Source organism: Leuciscus leuciscus, assembly GCF_965113295.1.
Source record: "Leuciscus leuciscus genome assembly, chromosome: 20".
NCBI classification, from domain to species: Eukaryota; Metazoa; Chordata; class Actinopteri; order Cypriniformes; family Leuciscidae; genus Leuciscus; species Leuciscus leuciscus.
In genome coordinates this window covers 29,074,283-29,092,051 of record NC_138744.1, presented here as the reverse complement: position 1 = coordinate 29,092,051, position 17,769 = coordinate 29,074,283, and the positions used below count along the sequence as shown (strand labels likewise).

Sequence of the window (17,769 nt, the reverse complement as noted above, 5' to 3'; positions counted from 1 at the left end):
AAGAGTTTACGTCAAAAATGTATATCAACTTACTTCGAAATTAAATGATCTGTTGCAGAAAATAATGTTTTAGTATAATAATAAATGTTTAGTTTTACAGTCCATTCATTGTGTTTCCAATCTTTAAAATAATACAGTGAAAAGGCAGTAGCCTATGAGATAAACATGTTTCTAACATGTTTTATTTTGTTACACTTATTGATGTTCAATAAAATAGGCTACAAGAAACATGCATTTCGTCCCTCTGAAAGAATTGCACGCATGCTCAGCTCATCAGCTCATCGGTTCTCCGTATCGAACGTGTCCGAAAGAAACAGTTCTCGGTTCTGTACTGGTGGTCCGAGAACCGCTGTACCTGTACGTTCGGTAGTGCGCGCATGCTCAGTATCAACTGCTCGTGCTCATCACTTCTCTCAGCACAACATGTCTCAGTTCAGTGAACTGTTGGATTTACTGGAGTAACATATGCCTACTCCGGGATATTGGTTTATTTTGAGTCGAAGGGACTGTCAGGACTCAGGCATGTCCGAAAATGAGTAACTTTAGTAACTTGTTGTGGATCAGTGCTGACGCAAGACGCGAACTGTTTCGAACGATTCAGTCCGATTTAGTGTACTGGTTCGACCAGTTCACTAAAAAGAACCGGTTCAAAAGACTGATTCGTTCACGAACCGGCCATCACTAGAAACTACGGTGGCCGACGTAGGATCGGAAGATGTCGTCGTCTGAGTCAGCAGAGAGTAGCAAGTCAAGCAATGAAGTTTCTCTATATTATATTTTTTATTAAATTATATTTACTTAATTATTCAGTAAAACCACATGTTATTGCGATTGTTATTTTTACTTGTTTATCATTGTGTTAGTCTTTTATTCACTGACTTTACCATAGCTTGTTTCCATGCTAGTTAGTATAAGATAAGAGCATCAAAGCAGCTAACTTAGGTAAGGGGAAATAGCTAACGTTACGATGTCCGAGGCGTCGTTCAGACAGCATGTTTTTCTCCACGTTTGCCGCGGCAGGGACAACCTGAGTATTCTGCTGCGTCTTTTTCTGCTGCTTCTCATTCAAGTTAGTGACGAAACGCGCTCTGTAGCGCTCTGTTCGCTGTCGGCTACGGTAGAAACACGACGTCACAGTATGTCGACCTTCATAGAAGGGGGTGGCCGCGGTTATGTAGATATAAATTACTCATTCTTAGGTAATAAATACATAACGGTTCATTAAGTGAGGTCTTTATACACCACTGAAAACATAGTTATGGATCTTATATTGCATTTCTGTCAATAGATCCTCAGAAATATCACACATTGCACCTTTAAGTTCTGCCAGGAAGACTTAATTACTACGTTACCTTCATCTCTATCCAATCACGTCTTTATACTTTCTGTATAAAAGATCGGTACTTACACATGTTTGAGTTCGCAGATGCCGACGCGACAACAACCTCCACCCTCCCCACCACCACCAGAATGGTCCTGTCCATACCTTCCAGGGGGGTCGGCTGCGCCCCTGCCTTCGTCTTCAGGCAGGAGATGCAGATCCGCTACCCTCGGATTACGAACTATGGACGGGGCCTACGCCAAATAACTTTATAATGCTTGCTAGGCTGTCAATAAATGTATGCTTCGTTGCATCATTTTATCTCCCGAGTCTTTCTGGTAGAACTGACACTGATCCTCGTGTTGTTTTCTCACTTCAGTATGTTAAAAAAAAGATTAAATCTCTCTAAAAACGGTTTTACAGTGTCAGTGTTTTACAGTTGGAATAATTTTGAATTAATTTATGTTCTTAATGCTATAAATTTATTGCAGGTGTCATCGAACTGATGTTATGGGTTCTCGCCTGGGAGCCAAATCACCTCCAAGTGGTAACTAAACGAGCCAATAAAACATTGGCCAGTAAAATGCCAAGTCACACCCACCCGGACATACGGACCATAAATATGACCAGCATTACTCACTTCACTCATATTTTGCTTTGGAGCAGAGTGGTTGTGACAGCGATCCTCATTCCAATCATCCTTCTGTGAAAGAGCATTTCTTTTAGAAGAAAGAGCAAACAGCCATTTTAATTGCTAAACAGGAGTTTATCTCCAAAAACAGCTATTTGAATTGCTTTGAAAGTAGCTCATCGTGGGATCTATCTGCCGGTGTGAGGGGGCATACAGCAGTCTTTTGCATCCAGCTTGCTGTGCACTGAGAAATTCTGCATTTCACCCCTCGGCGCTTCCACGTTCAGAGCAGTTTCCCTAAAAGAGCAAGCATGGGCGGTCAGCGTCTTTTTAAAGATGTCTTTCCATCCGTGTGTTTCTGGATGCAGTCGTGTCCTGACTTCATCTGACGGCCATGATTGCTGTCTCTCTTGCCTGGGCAAACAGCATGCTGAGAGAGCATTTGTGGATGGTGCATGCTCTCACTGCGAGAGCATGTCCATGTTGGCATTGCGGTCACAACTCTTCTTCTTTAATACAGAGGCACGACTCGCTGTTACCCAGCCTGCCGCCGCTTCTCAGAGCCGGGCTGCAGGTTGGGTTAACTATTTGGGAGACATGAGGTTTACAGTGGGAGCTTCTCCGCCGGGCCAGCCCCCACTGTCCCCCTCCACCTTGAAAGTGTATGTGGCCGCCATCACAGCACATCACGGTGCTATTGATAGCAGGTCACTGGGAAAGCACGTCCTGGTCATCAGGTTCCTGAGAGGTGCCAGGAGGTTAAATCCTCCTAGACCGTGCCTCTTCCGCTCCTGGGACCTCTCTGTGGTCCATTTTGGTCTACAAAGTGCTCCCTTCGAGTCAGTTGAGCTTAAAATCCTGTCTCTAAAAACAGTGATCCTGACTGCGCTCGTTTGTGGGTGTGGGACCTGCAAAAAAAATTGTCAGCGAATCGTGTCTTGAGTTCGGGCCCGCTCTGTTAGATACGTTCCCAAAGTTCCCACCACTCTCTTTAGGGACCAGGTGGTGAACTTGCAAGCTCTGCCCCCAGAGGAGGCAGGCCCAGCCCTTGCATTGATTGTTTACGTGAACCGCACGCAGAGCTTCAGAAGCTCAGAGCAGCTATCTGTCTGCTTTAGAGGTCAGCAGAAGGGAAAGGCTGTCTCCAAACACAGATTGGCCCACTGGATAGTGGATGTCATCGCCTTGGCATATCAGTCCTAAGGCGAGTTGTGCCCCCTCGGAGTGAGGGATCCACTCACATCTCTGGCAGACATCTGCAGAGGTGCAGGGTGGGCAAGACCTAACACATTTCCGAGTTTCTACAATGTCTGAGTGGAGACACTTTCTTCCTGTGTGTTGGGTACAAACGGGTAATGTCCGGGAAGGCTGACTAGGTGTCTCGCTTGCAGTGCCATTACCCTCTAAAGGGGGGATACGAGCACCTACGTGATCTTCAGGTGAGTTCCCCATTTGGCGAACCCTGGATCAAGTTCCTCCAAAATCCTTCGGCAGTCAGACGCTTGCCAGCATCTGCATCTCCGACACTCATAACATAGTTCAGTGGCTGTGTATGGCACGTTCCATAGGTACCCCATAACGTCAGTTTGACGTAACATTGAACGTGACTGACTACATGGGAACGTCTAGGTTACGAATGTAACACCCGTTCCCTGAAGGAGGGAATGGAGATGTTATGTACCCCCTGCCACAGCCCTGAACCACTGCTGAATGGCCGGGATCCTGTCTTGGCTCCTCATAAAAATATGAACGAAGTGAATAATGCCGGTCATATTTATACCCTTATGTCAGGGTGGGTGTGACTCGGCATGTGACTCTGGACAATGTTTATTGACTCATTTAGTTACCACTTGGAGTTGATTGGACTCCCAAGCTAGACCCCATGATGTCAGTCCATCATCATTTGAGTAAAGAAGACAATTCCATGTTTGGAAGAGACTAGAATGATCTGAACTGTTAACCTATCAGTTAGGTTGAGGCTAACTAATTTTTATTTACTCATTTCTAAGGCTTTTGGAAGTGTGGAGAACTTTCTCTTCAGTAAATTCTCATCTGATTGAACAATAGCTTTAAGACTCCTGGTCTTCATTGTACATCCGAGTGAAGCGCCTTCTGGAAGAAGACAAAAAAGTAGGGCGGGAATTCATTTTTGACCATGGGGAATTGATTGGATGGTTGTGGTTTGCTAATGGTTGATCTCATGTGAGTGACAGGTGCCCCCTTGTGCCAGTAAACACGCCATCAGACTCAGAGAAAAAATGTCGCTGCAAGAGGGAGGGGAAGTTATATTGATTAAAGACTATGAGGGGACACACATTTTAAAAAGTCCTCAGGAACATTGAATGAAATTATTTAAAATTGACCTCCATGTTCAGTTAATTGTGATATTATGACAATAGACAACTAACAAAATTTATTTACATTTTAAATTGAGATTAAAATGTTGTCCTGTTCAGACATGTTTGACAAGAAAAAAGGAATGACTATCTTACTCACGCTGGTGAACATTTACAGCAGAACTAGTCCATGTCTCAGACTGTTTTCCTCATCTGTGCATGCCACACTGCAATTGTTTGTGCTTCATTTGAATCAATTGTCTTCTTCACTGGTAAATCAGTTGACTGAATGTTTCTAATGTCCAAAAAGGTATTTACTGAATGTTTAGATTAGAGAGAGGAACCATAGGCCGTTTCTGAAGAGTAAACATGATTGTAGAGGTGTATGATATGGAAAACAGTGTGTGCTCACAGTGTCCACTCAGATAGTGTCGTCTCAGCACTCCTTTTGTCAAAGAGCTCCAATTATGAAGCACTTTGGGCTACACAAGGACACGGTGTAAACGCAGCCATTACTACAGCCAATAAACAACAGCAATTACCCGAAATGTCATGTCATGTTGCGGTAGTTGAATCTAAAAGCATATTTGCAAAGGACAAAAACAAGTGCAAAAGCCCCCACCTCAGTCTCTGTCCCTCTCTCAGTCATGAACACACACATAATACAGCTTTACATTACCTTAATGCATTAACAAACTGAGCACATTATGTTGTTGTTTTTCTTTTGTACTCTGATTTGATCCATATTAACTTGATTATTTTTTTTATTTTATTTTTTTTGTTCTCTAATGGTCAAGTCAAATTAAACACAGGTGTGTGAATTAAAGGTGCTCTAAGTCAGGGGTTCCCAAACTTTTCCATGACAAGGCCCCCCAAATACCACTAGGTTCTGGCCAAGGCCCCCCTTTTGCAGGATGTGTTATTGAACCCATCGACAATACTATGGCAAATGTAGAAATAAATAAAAAACATCTAGGTGAACATCAGATTATGTGATGGTGTTTGATACCAGCCAATCAGAAAGATTATAGAGATGAACCTATTACAATTTTCAAGGCCAATTCCGATTTGTCATTGAGTTTGACTTGCCAATACAGATTTTAGCCGATTCTGATTAAATTTTTTCTAACCACTTTACAGCACACACAAATATTTATTTTTTATATATATTTTATAAAACACCACTTTTATCCAAACTGATTAATAAAAACAAGTTTAAATGGGTACATTTTCTATAAATATTTTTGAGTCTTCATTTTCTTGAAGCCTACTGAAGTTCTTGTTAAAACACACTATACATGCAAATGATGTGCATTTTTGGTACTTTTTGTGTGAAATCATATTTATTTTGTCCATCAAAAGTGTGCTTTCACTTTAATTGAGCGTGAGCAGCGCAGCAAAAATAGACTCGGCGCCGAAACCCTCCACTTCACTAGCCTACTGCTCAGTGCTCACAGCACGCGACGCTCCTGCTTGACGCTCACGCGCTGCTCCTGCTCGCATTTGAATGCACTCACTGAACATGCACGGCGAAAAAAATTCGCGCTACTCACGCGCCGCTCGTGGTCTGAAACGGCCGTAATTCACAAGGTTTCCTACATGTGCGTTCTGTGTGCATGTGTGATGCTGATGTTGCGCGATGTTAATCATGCGGCGCCCGAGTGCATTTGAATCGGCATTATGTCAGACTGAAAATCACGTGAAAATCGGCCAATTCTGGTCACCAGCCGATCAATCAGTTAATCTCTAAAAGATTAGCATTAAAAGTATAATGTTCAGATAGGCTATGCAACAAATTATTAAAATGTTATTTTATAACAATACTCATATTAACACAAATTTTTTTTCCAACTTGCTGCGGCCCCCAGTTTGAAAACCCCTGCTCTAAGTGATGTCACGCGTTTTTTAGGCCAAAACATTTTTTGTCACATACAGCAAACATCTCCTCACTATCCGCTAGCTGCCTGTCCCCTGAACACACTGTAAAAAAACGCGGTCTCTCTAGACACCACAGGCTCCAACAAAAACAAACTGGGCTCACCCGCACCACGAAACACAACAAACAGTGCTCCAGCCAATCACCGACAAGAAGTATTTGAGGGTGGGGTTTGGGGGTTAGTGCGCGTGCACATGGAGGGGGTGTGTAGGAGAGACGAGAGAGAAGCATGAAGAGGGAAGTTTGAATTATGGCCGACTCACGACTAAAGAGACGACGTTCCGATGAACAAATTGCAAAGAAGAGGGACAAGGATAAGGAATGCGCAAAATCCCAAATTTACATCGGAAAAACCCTCGAAAGGTGGCGAGAACTCCGCCGGCAGAAGGGCTTCCAATCCGACATTCAGTTGCTCTGTTTTTGCAGAACAGGTAAATCCATTTTTCTTTCTAAACTGACGTTCATGTTCGCCAAACCAACACAAGGATGTAATTAGCTAGAACTATGCAGTCAGCGACAGCGTTCGCTTTAGTGAATACAACATATGTTTCAGCTAGCGATCAATCTCTATTGTAAATGGTCAAGCAAATTCACAGTATGGGCGACAATTTGTGTGAATTATTGTTTTCACCCACGGTTTGTTATGGATTTGAATGTTCATTTATAGGCTATTGACAACTTTGACTAAATTTGTTTACGCCGCCGCCGTTGTTTATGCTCACTGGGAAACGCGAAGCTAACGTTACCTTGCTATTATTGCGTCCTTGTATGGGAGCTATAGCCTAGTTATAGTTATAATCTCAGGTGGCGAAACGATTTTAAGACAATGTTTCTCTTTTTCTGCATTCTGTTCTGCAATATATAAAAGCTTTCATCGTGGCAGCTCTTAAATGCAAAACACCGTATATGTTATGACTCTTACACAAAATTCACCTTCATCACAGTGTAACTGATGGTAATGGGAAAATGTGTATCAATGCAACCTGTTTTTAGATTTGCCTTATGTTACTAGCTCGTTACCGAATCAAACTCAATATATTTACAATTTTACCAGTATCGATATGCTAGCTTGATAGTGAGTACTAACAGCCATGTTAGTTGTTTATATTCATAATGATAAAGTTAGGTATTTTATTACATGTGATTCTGACATGATGTCACTACATGCACTGCACTCCTCTCAGCTGGGCGCTGGCAAACGTGTCCTCCAGCTGAGCGGTCAGCATCGCACGTTCATGTGTTTTGGGGGCGTGGCTTTGGAAGGAGCCTAGAAGGGAGGGGGTGGGAGTGAATGGAATAAGTAGCTGTGTTTATTACAGCACTGAGAGGACTACAGACACTCGATTTTTATACTCTCTTTTTCAGAGTACTTACATTTTAATTATGTATTGGTATATAAAGACAGTTTAAACAAATTTGGGAATTTTTTTTTTAGAAAAAACCTGCCTACCCTGCCTTTAAATTGTTAGTACATTTTAGAGCACATTGCTGTGCAGAAACAGCAAGTGACACATTGAATTAAACATGGAAGTTTGAAATAGAAAGACTGGATTAGTATTTTCTTGTAAATAAAATACTCCAACTATCTTTGTTTTTATTTACAACTTAAAAAAAAAAAATACATGTATAGGTAAAAAAATGTGTGAGACATCCCTCAAATATCATCATTATGTTCCACAAAAGACAGCAATTCATAGGTTTCCAACTACATAATGCGAGTAAATGATGACAAAATTATAATGTCTGAGGGATGAATACCCTAGTGAAAAATAATTACACCAAAATGTATTTGAAATACATTTATTTTATGCTAAGTACATTTACATATTAATGTACTTACTATAAATACCGTGCAATTGTACTTTTGGCATACTAAATTGGTTTACAATTGGAACAGCCAATTGGAACAACTCATTGCACTTTAGTTAACCGGAAATAGTGCCGAGGTCCAATTAAAGATAGCTATTTTTGATTGTGCTAAAATGGAACTACTCCTCTATACTTTAGGTCAAATTTAAATATCTTGCATTTTAAGACAGATATAATACTATACTAATAGGGGTATTAAAACATTTTAGGCTTAATATTAAGAAATGTGCATTGTGCAATAAAGAAATACTCAAAATAAAGTGTAATTATAATAGGCTATTTATATCTGCAAGTCTAAAGCGATATGTCAGTGAATATGTTAAGGAATTTGTAGTATACTTAGTATGAAATTAATATATTTGAAATACTTTTTAAATTTTTTTATTTTAACTAGTGTAATGCAGATATCATGTCAGGGACTTTAGCCTACATTAAGCCATCTCAGTCCTGTGCAAAGATTTTAAGCCATCTGATGTTGAGCTGATAAAGCGCATCCCCACATGTCATGGTTGAATTGACAATTCATCAAATTAACATGTAGCCTGGTGAAAATGGCTAAACTTGACCAAATCGACCTGTCTTTCTATTAGACTGAGCTACTCCAGCCTGCCATTCCATCTCTCTAGTTTGATACATCTCGCCATCTTGTGGTCAATGATAATAATGCAGTGCTAACTAAGGCCTCGTTTGCACTGCAGGTCTTGATGCCCAATTCTGATTTGTTACCTTTATCTGATTTTTTTGACCGTCCGTTTACACGTTCTTTCAACTGTGACCCATATCTGATTCATGTGTTTACACTTAATATACACTGCAGAAAATAAAACAATATATATATAGACGTGAATATGAAACAGTAGTGAACGCTAAATACAGTTACAGCCTCAAGTCAAGACAGCATAGTGTAGTAAGAACAAGAGAGGTGTTACAGGGGGTAATAGTCTGTTCTCCCACAGACCTGTTAGCAAGAGCACTCTGTACAGATTAGCTGTACAGATTATTAGGTCAATGGGTCATGTTTAGTTTTATACTAATGTTAAATTACTTAAACATAATTTCTGAGTGTGCAGCATTCAGGAGAAAAAAAGGTGCCTTACTAGAGGATAACTTCTGAGAAGCATGAATATACTTCATAGTGATTGATTGATTGATTGATGTTTTGCTTTTGTGCATTATTTTAAATAAATATTTTTATAAAACATCAACATAATATTTAGCAAACATCCTGAAATGCCTAGAAAACAATCTGAAATAATAAATAAAATAAAGTTTGAATTAGTCAGTTGCCTTATATCAGAAAAATAAATAAATAATATATAAATTATAAAAAATACAAGTATTTATATTTTTTAAGTAAGTTCAAATATATTTTGAAGTCTAGCAGTAAGAATACTAATATCAATGTACTAGTAGTATACTTGTAAGTGTACTATTTCAGTACTACTTGGGACTAAATTGGCCCACTTTTAGTGTTTCTATATACGTTTACAAAACAGTATGTAAAACTATGTGAAAAAGTATTTAATAGGCTACGCAATAAAAAGAATACAAGCCAAGTATACTTAGAATACTTAATTATGCTTAAGTATCAATCAAAATATTAATATGGAAGTAAAATAATGCCAAAAGTTTTTGATTTTTGAAAATCAAACCTTTTAGATTGTTGATATTTAATAAAATAAACTGCCAAGTCATGTGTAAATATAACTTTTTTTCTCTACCGCATGAGCTCATATGTGACCCTGGATCACAAAACCAGTCTTAAGTTGCACGGGTATATTTGTGGCAATAGCCAACAAAACATTGTATGGGTCAAAATTATTGATTTTTCTTTTATGTCAAAAATCATCAGGATATTAAGTAAAGATCATGATCCATGAAGATATTTTGTAAATTTCCCACCTTAAAGGGGACATATCATGCTAAATGCACTTTTTTAGCCCTTAAATGCATTTTGTTGTATATTTGGAGTGTTTAGAAGTACAGAAAAGATGAAATTATTCTCTTCAGGTGCTTCGTTGATATCTTTATATTCTGTTTCGGTCATATTTTTCAACCGGTTCAGATTTTTCTGTTATCTATGACGTTTTTTGAACTATCACGTCACAGTATTTGCAGCGGAACTGCCAAATAAGGACATTGACTTCCGGCCCAACACTTCGAGCAATCCGCCATTATTATTTCTCGCTGCAATTTTGTAGTCCAAGCTAAAGGATGCAGAAGTTACGAGAGGGTAAGTTAAAATGTTCGGTTGTTGGATGTAGTAACCCACACGCTTCATTACACCGTCTAATTTAGATGAACTGCCGCGCTTGTGACAGGAGCATGTTTAACTGAAAGAACGAGCAGAGAGAGAGACCCGGTCGCGCGCGCGCTCACTCTCTCTCTTCAGAGCCAGGCGAAAGTGTAAACAAGACATCACCGTCTCCAAACTAGACGCTGTCTTGCTCTCTCTCCCTCGGACATATTAATCAAAATAAATCGACACGGTGGTAAAAGGTCGGAAGACCAAAGTTTCATGTGTAAATACAGTACACACCATTGCGATACATCCATATGAAGAGGTTGTTCTGCAGGTTCGTCGTCTTCATTTTCATCTCGCTCCGGCTCTGGCTCGAACATGTAAGGCTGGCTGGACAAGTCTTCCGTTGTTGACATTTTGTTAATAACGTGTGTATAAAAGTTTCTGTGCGCTAGATAATCCTATCTCTGCTACCAGACTACAAAAATGGCCGAACGGGGTGGAGTTGAACCGAGTGTCACCGCTACAACCTGGAGAGGGGGCGGGGTATGAAGTGTCTCAATATTATTTAAAGAGACCGCACCAAAACGAGTTGCTTTCAGAAGCACATTAGAAAAGGGGTAAAAAAGGGGCCTGTGGAGCTATAATAATGAGGAATTCAGACCCAAGCATTGCAGTTCCGCTTTATATAGACTACAAATGTATGATTTATATGTAAAAAGGAACAATTTAAAAGCATGATATGTCTCCTTTAAATATATAAAAAATGCTTTTTTGTGAGTGGATGCAGCACAATTGCCTATAGAAATGGACAACTTTAAAGGAGATTTTCTCAATATTTCGATTTTTCTGCACCCTCAGTTTCCAGATTTTCAAATAGTTGTATCTATGCCAAATATTGTCATATCCTAACAAACCTAGTATCAATGGAAAGATTATGTATTCAGCTTTCAGATGATGTATAAATCTCAATTAAAAGAAAATTACACATAAGACTGATTTTGTGGTCCAGGGTCACATATTTATTAAATGTCAACAATCAAAAAGTTGTGCATCATGTCTGACACCTACATGACACTTTAGCCTACAGTTGGTTTGATAACTGTAAGTCATTCTCTTCAAATGCTATTGAAGTTAGTGTATACCAATGTCGTATGCATTTAGAGATGGTCCCTAAATTTGTGAATATCAAACGTCCAATGTCAAGCCAACTTAATGCCAGTATTTCACTGGGAAATGCTTAGCGTAAAAAAATGTGAATTATGTTCATATTCTGAGTCCCTTTCCTTGCCTGTAGCCTATAGTACAGACATTCCCAATAAGGTGCTACACAGGGAAAGTAACCGTGAAGACATTGAATTAAACATATATGCAGCTTTAATGTCTTTATCAGCTTTACCGCATATATACAGTACCGGCACCGATAATCATCACACATAGGCTACAATTACCGCTTGCTCCGTTTCTGTAATGTGTTAATGAATGAATGACTCACTCTACCCGTTGCTCTGGTCTTTGTCAACATGCGCTTGCACCCCCTGCTGGTGAGGACGACTAATGGGCCTTTCACACAGGACGCGGTATGCGCGGCGCTTGCCGCTGGGTTCAGCGTTGCCCTTCAGATACAACGTGATTTGCGCTGCGCTATGACGTAGGCAGAGTTTTAAAAACTTTTAGCGGGAGCTCTATTACGTTTGTTGTTCCTCCTTTCGGTCATGTCTCCATGACACAGCTTTCCTGACGATGTCCCTATATGACCTCAAACTTGTATCGTACAGCTCAGGAAATTCCGACACACACAGTACTAGCCGTTCATCCATTTTGATTCCCGTGCTTGTTTGGATCCCCCGATTCTATTGGCCGCGCTGGTAATCGTCACAGAGCGCATGCAGCGGCAAAAGTTGAACTATTTTGAACTTTGACCGCGGCGTGCGCGTGAGCACGCCAATGATGCGCACCGCTGCGCTTGCGCTTTGGTCGACGCAGCAACAAAACGTCCTTGCGCGGCGCAAGCCACCGCGTCCTGTGTGAAAGGCCCATAACAGCTATGGAGATTATGCATCAGTACTCTACTGCTATTCCTGCCATTCCCGTATGTGAAATGTTGAATTTCTGTCGAATTTAAACCACTGAATTTGTGTAAGCAAATTTGTAAAACTAAATAAAATTTCCTGTCGAATATATTAGATTATATTTTTAAACAGAATTAATATTTTGAATACGATATTAATATGAAAAGTTGAATATGGATTATTGAATTTTTGAAAATCTATTGAAACTGTGTGTGAAATGTTTTGAATTGAAATTGTCACAGCTTAAAGGGGTGGTATAATGCCATTTTCACAAGATGTAAAATAAGTCTTTGATGTCCCCAGAGTGTGTATGTGAAGTTTTAGCTCAAAATACCCCACATATATTTTTTATATAGCATGTTAAAATTGTTTAACTCTTCTAGTCATTGATTAGCATATTCTGTCTTGATAATCTATAAATCGTGTGCCGGGGGCAGGGTTTATGTAAATTTTAGGGTTAGTGATGTCACTAACCCGTCGTGTAGTCCCTACCAGCCGTTTGTTGTAGTCCTTAAAAAGCAATTTCTTTAAAAGCAAACATCTCCCTTTGCTTTGAACTTTGAGCGTTGTAACTTTGCAGATGTTGTTTATGCTCAAACAGCAACATTACACACTAACTAAAGTTAAAAAAGTGAAATCACAATCAACCACCCCTTTAAATATACGGCCATGTTGAATTCAGCCCATAAAAATGCAAGCCCTAAAAATACTTACATTAAAATGCAAGCACTGTACAATGCACACACACACACACACACATATATATATATATATATATATATATATATATATATATATATATATATACACTGTATATATACTGTATATATACTGTATATATATATAGCTCAAATATACTTTTCTGTTCGTATAAGTCAAGTATACTTAAATGTAATTTTAAGTAGGCTATATTTCTGAGAAGTGCAAAAAAAAAGTAAACTGAAAGTACTCTCTTGTTTTTAGAAGTAAAAAATATTCTAACAGCAGGGTATTCTGATTAACATGTAAAAAAAAAAGAAGAAAACTTTAAGCACAACTTTATTGAACTCAACTACTGCACTGTCATAAATCAATGTCTTTGCTTTGCCTTAGGCTACTCAAAGCACAGATTGATGGTGCACAAACCACCTCCATCAGAACGGGAGGTGAGGCCCCTTACTGAACCCATGGGTCGATGTTAACAATATTTACTCTTTAACTCTTAACACGTTGGAAAACGTACCTGGCCCTGTATAGTGAAATTTTTCAAGATGTATTAGGTTACTTGCTCTTTCAAAGTGAAATGTCCAGTGAGTTGCGCTAAAAGCCCATTCAGTTTTATAAAAATAAAAAATAAAAATAAAAAACTAGAGAGAGAGAGAGAGAGAGAGAGAGAGAGAGAGAGAGGCGGGATCAGGAAAGGTCCAGGAGCCGGGACTCAAACTCGGGTCTCCCGAAGCGCAACAGTGCCACATGTTGGTGCACTTGCCCACGAGTGTGTACTACAAATTGCACACTTTGTTTTCAATAACAATAACAATACTTAGCTATAGTTTGTACAAAATACTATACTATTATGTATTTTGAATGTATACTTTCAATGCATTGTTACAATGATCATTTCCAGCTCCTAAAATATATATTTTAATAACGTGCAAATAAATACACTTTTAAAAAATAAACTGAATTTTTATTCCAAGTATATTTTTCTAAAATATATTTTTAGAAAATATACTAAAGTGCAATTATTTTAAAGTGTTAAAATTTGTATTGTGAAAATAAGTAAAAGCGTGATGCTAATATACTTTTTTTAAAGATAGCAAAAAATTGTTTAGTATAATTGCAATGTACTATTGAAAAAGGGGATATATTTCAAATACAATTCACTAGGGTATGCCGGTTTATGCAATTGCTTCCTGCAGCGTTAATGAAAGATCATGTCATGTAAAAGGGAAGCAAAACATTCTTCAGATGATATTTAATGTTGTGTCTGCTGGCTTTATTTCTTCAACAGCTTCAAGTTTAACGCACTTTCATGTTCTATACAGTTTTGCGTTTATTTTCACGCACCTATATTGAGACTTTTCTCTGCGATTCAGTGTCTTTAAATCCATATAATTTGTGCTTATAGTAGTAGGGCCTGCTTGTAACAGTATATAAAGAACACAATGTGACCCCAGCTTTGCATTTGTGTGGTGACGCAACTGGTAAAACGAGTGCACTTGTGTGGCAGTGACCCGGTTTGATTCCAGTCCGTAGTGGTTCCTACATTCAGTGTACATATATCTGTTCCCATTGTCTCACTGATGTTCTCCAGATAAGTAAGTTACTGGAATACGGGGAGTAAAAGGCAAATGCTTAAGCTGTGCCATTATTTATAAATATTACTTTATTGTAGCCTATTTGAAGCACACAATAATGATGCCATTAGCACACTTCAAGTTTACTTGGAATGCCATTTCAATGTGTTTTTAAAATTACTAAATGTAATTGCAATTGTAATGTCACCAAAATACATTTGAAGTTTATACTAATTGATTTATGCATTTCAAAACTTATATACAAGAGTATATTTAAAGTGTACTTAAAGGTGGAGTATGTAATTCTCTTTTTTGGCAATTTTTTCAAAATCACTTAAAATCCTATTCCTAACCCACTTACAGCCACTGAGTTAGAAGCACTGAAATAAAAATTAAGCAATTTAATCATCTGTGGAACGGGCAGGACTCAAAAAACTCCAGCCAATCATTTCCAAGACCACCTAGAATCATTGGACAGTAAGTGCGCCAATCAAACGGTCGTACCATCCCCCCCTCCCCCATCCATGTCCATGTTCTTTGAATGGGTGGAGTCAAAGGAAAGAAGGTAGGACCATTTGAGTTGTGTATTTTCAAAATCTGCCGGCCATTTTGCAAATCACACCCCACCTTTAAAGGTGCTCTAAGTGATGCCACACGTTTTTTAGGCCAAAACATTTTTTGTCACATACAGCAAACATCTCCTCACTATCCGCTAGCTGCCTGTCCCCTGAACACACTGTAAAAAAACGCGGTCTCTCTATAGACACCACAGGCTCCACAAACGGCAACAAAAACAAACTGGGCTAAACCGCACCACGAAACACAACAAACAGTGCTCCAGCCAATCACCGACAAGAAGTATTTGAGGGGTGTTGTTTGGGGGTTAGTGCGCGTGGACATGAAGGGGGTGTGGAGGAGAGACGAGAGAGAAGCATGAAGAGGGAAGTTTGAATTATGGCCGACTCACGACCAAAGAGACGACGTTCCGATGAACAAATTGTAAAGAAGAGGGACAAGGATAAGGAACGCGCGAAGTCCCGAATTTACATCGGAAAAACCCTCGAAATGTGGCGAGAACTCCTCCGGCAGCAGGGCTTCCAATCCGACATTCAGTTGCTCTGTTTTTGCAGAACAGGTAAATCCATTTTTCACCCACTGTTTTTTATGGATTTGAATGTTCATTTATAGGCTATTGACAACTTTGACTAAATTTGTTTACGCCGCCGCCGTTGTTTATGCTCACTGGGAAACGCGAAGCTAACGTTATCTTGCTATTATTGCGTCCTTGTATGGGAGCTATAGTTATAGTTATAACCTCAGGTGGCGAAACGATTTTAAGACAATGTTTCTCTTTTTCTGCATTCTGTTCTGCAATATATAAAAGCATTTATCTAACTTGGTGACATTACACATTGAATGAAGTATCAGTAAAACTTAACTTTGTTTTTAGTGACTACTTTGACTTTCCTTTATGCCGGAAGGGAGGGGAGGAGGGAGGAGACGGGATGAGGAGGAGGGAGGGTCTAGCTAGCCTCCGTTTTGTTTGACAACAATTCGAATGTCAACACTCCCAGCATCACTTAGAGCACCTTTAAGTATACTCGGAATAGTTCCACTTTGGCACAAACAAGTATATTTAATACAACTTTAGTTGAACTTCAGCACTACTTTTGGACAACTAAAATACATTAAGTACAACATTTGTTAATCCAATTTAACAGACTTTAAGCATACCAATTTAGTGTGCCAAAAATACATCTAGTTACACTAAGTGCTTAAGTATATTTTTTCATTATATAGGGTATGTTTTTTGGGATTATAACCATTATAATAAACTGCACTGGGTCCTCTACATCATTGTTTTCATCTGCTTCCATGTCAGCATCGTTACAGCCCTCATGTTGTTCCAAACCTGTGGGACTTTTTTTTTTTCCTGTGGAACACCAAAATTATTGACAAATTATTAAAACACTTTTTGTAAGTCGCTCTGGATAAGAGCATCTGCTAAACGGCATATGTAATGAATATTGTTCTTCATCTTCATAGGACAATGCTGTTCCCAAACCTGTACAGAGAGATGCACTAATCAACCAAATTTCCAAGGCTGCTTTCCCTTGACACAAATCTTGCAAATGGTCAAGGCATTTAACACACAGTTGTTATGCAACACATCAAACAAACATGTTTTTGTTCCAAGATATAACTAGGTTTGAGCAACAGAGGGGTTGTACTTGTACATGAAATCCTTGGTGTCCAATTAGACTGGAGACTGCGTTTTACTCTGAGTGCGGTATAGGCCTACATCCACATCCAAAAGTGGTCATACATTAATGTCTGGATGTAAAGTCTGTTTTAGCAGTAAAGGGTAATACATGATAGAGATAGTACATAGGCCTACTGTAAATCCACATTTACTGAAATATACTCAGTATGGCAAGCTACTTACTGAGCTTGCACATCCGGGCCTAGTAACTTTGACCAGTAACTATTCATTCTTTATTCTGCTAAAAATAAAAAAAATAAAAAAATATTTAGTATATTTTTTCAAATAATTTCATGATCTATAAAAGTTTTCCTAGTAACAAATTAAAATACGTTAAAACCTATTTTTAGGCACTAGAATGTATTCAATATGTTAGTCACATTTTTGTCTTAGTACATTTTTAATTGAATTGTGAAATGGTATTAGACTATTACTAATGTTTACAAATAACTAGTGGGAGTAATACTAGTGTCTCATTCATGGGTTGCATCTAATAAATCTAACAAGTGCTATTAAAAGGGAAAGGATACCTATGACTATTGGAATGGTTTCTAAGAAACTAAGTCACTTTAGTTATATACAGTACTAGTCAGAAGTGTACAGATCCCCTAGAATTCAATGGCAAAAATGTGCAGTTTGTACAATATGAAACTTGTCTCTGACTAGTAATTGAATACATAGGCTACTAGTATGAAATAAAGTTACTGGTGAACTTGGGGAAAAAAAATACTAGTCACTTTTGGAATACTTAGGCTACTATTTGCACAAGTAGCCTATAGTCACTAACAATATAGCAGCTTTTTTAAGGTAGGCTACATGC

At 38.8% G+C, this 17,769-nt stretch overlaps 1 long non-coding RNA gene across 1 annotated transcript in view; it reads left to right on the top strand.

Annotated features, from left to right (window-relative positions):
- Positions 1-788: 788 nt before the first annotated feature.
- LOC309484284 overlaps positions 789-17,769 on the top strand; it is a 278,513-nt gene continuing 261,532 nt past the window's right edge. The window contains exon 1 of the long non-coding RNA XR_014200819.1: positions 789-1,174. This is a non-coding gene — a long non-coding RNA (uncharacterized lncRNA). The remainder of the gene's footprint in view (positions 1,175-17,769) is intronic.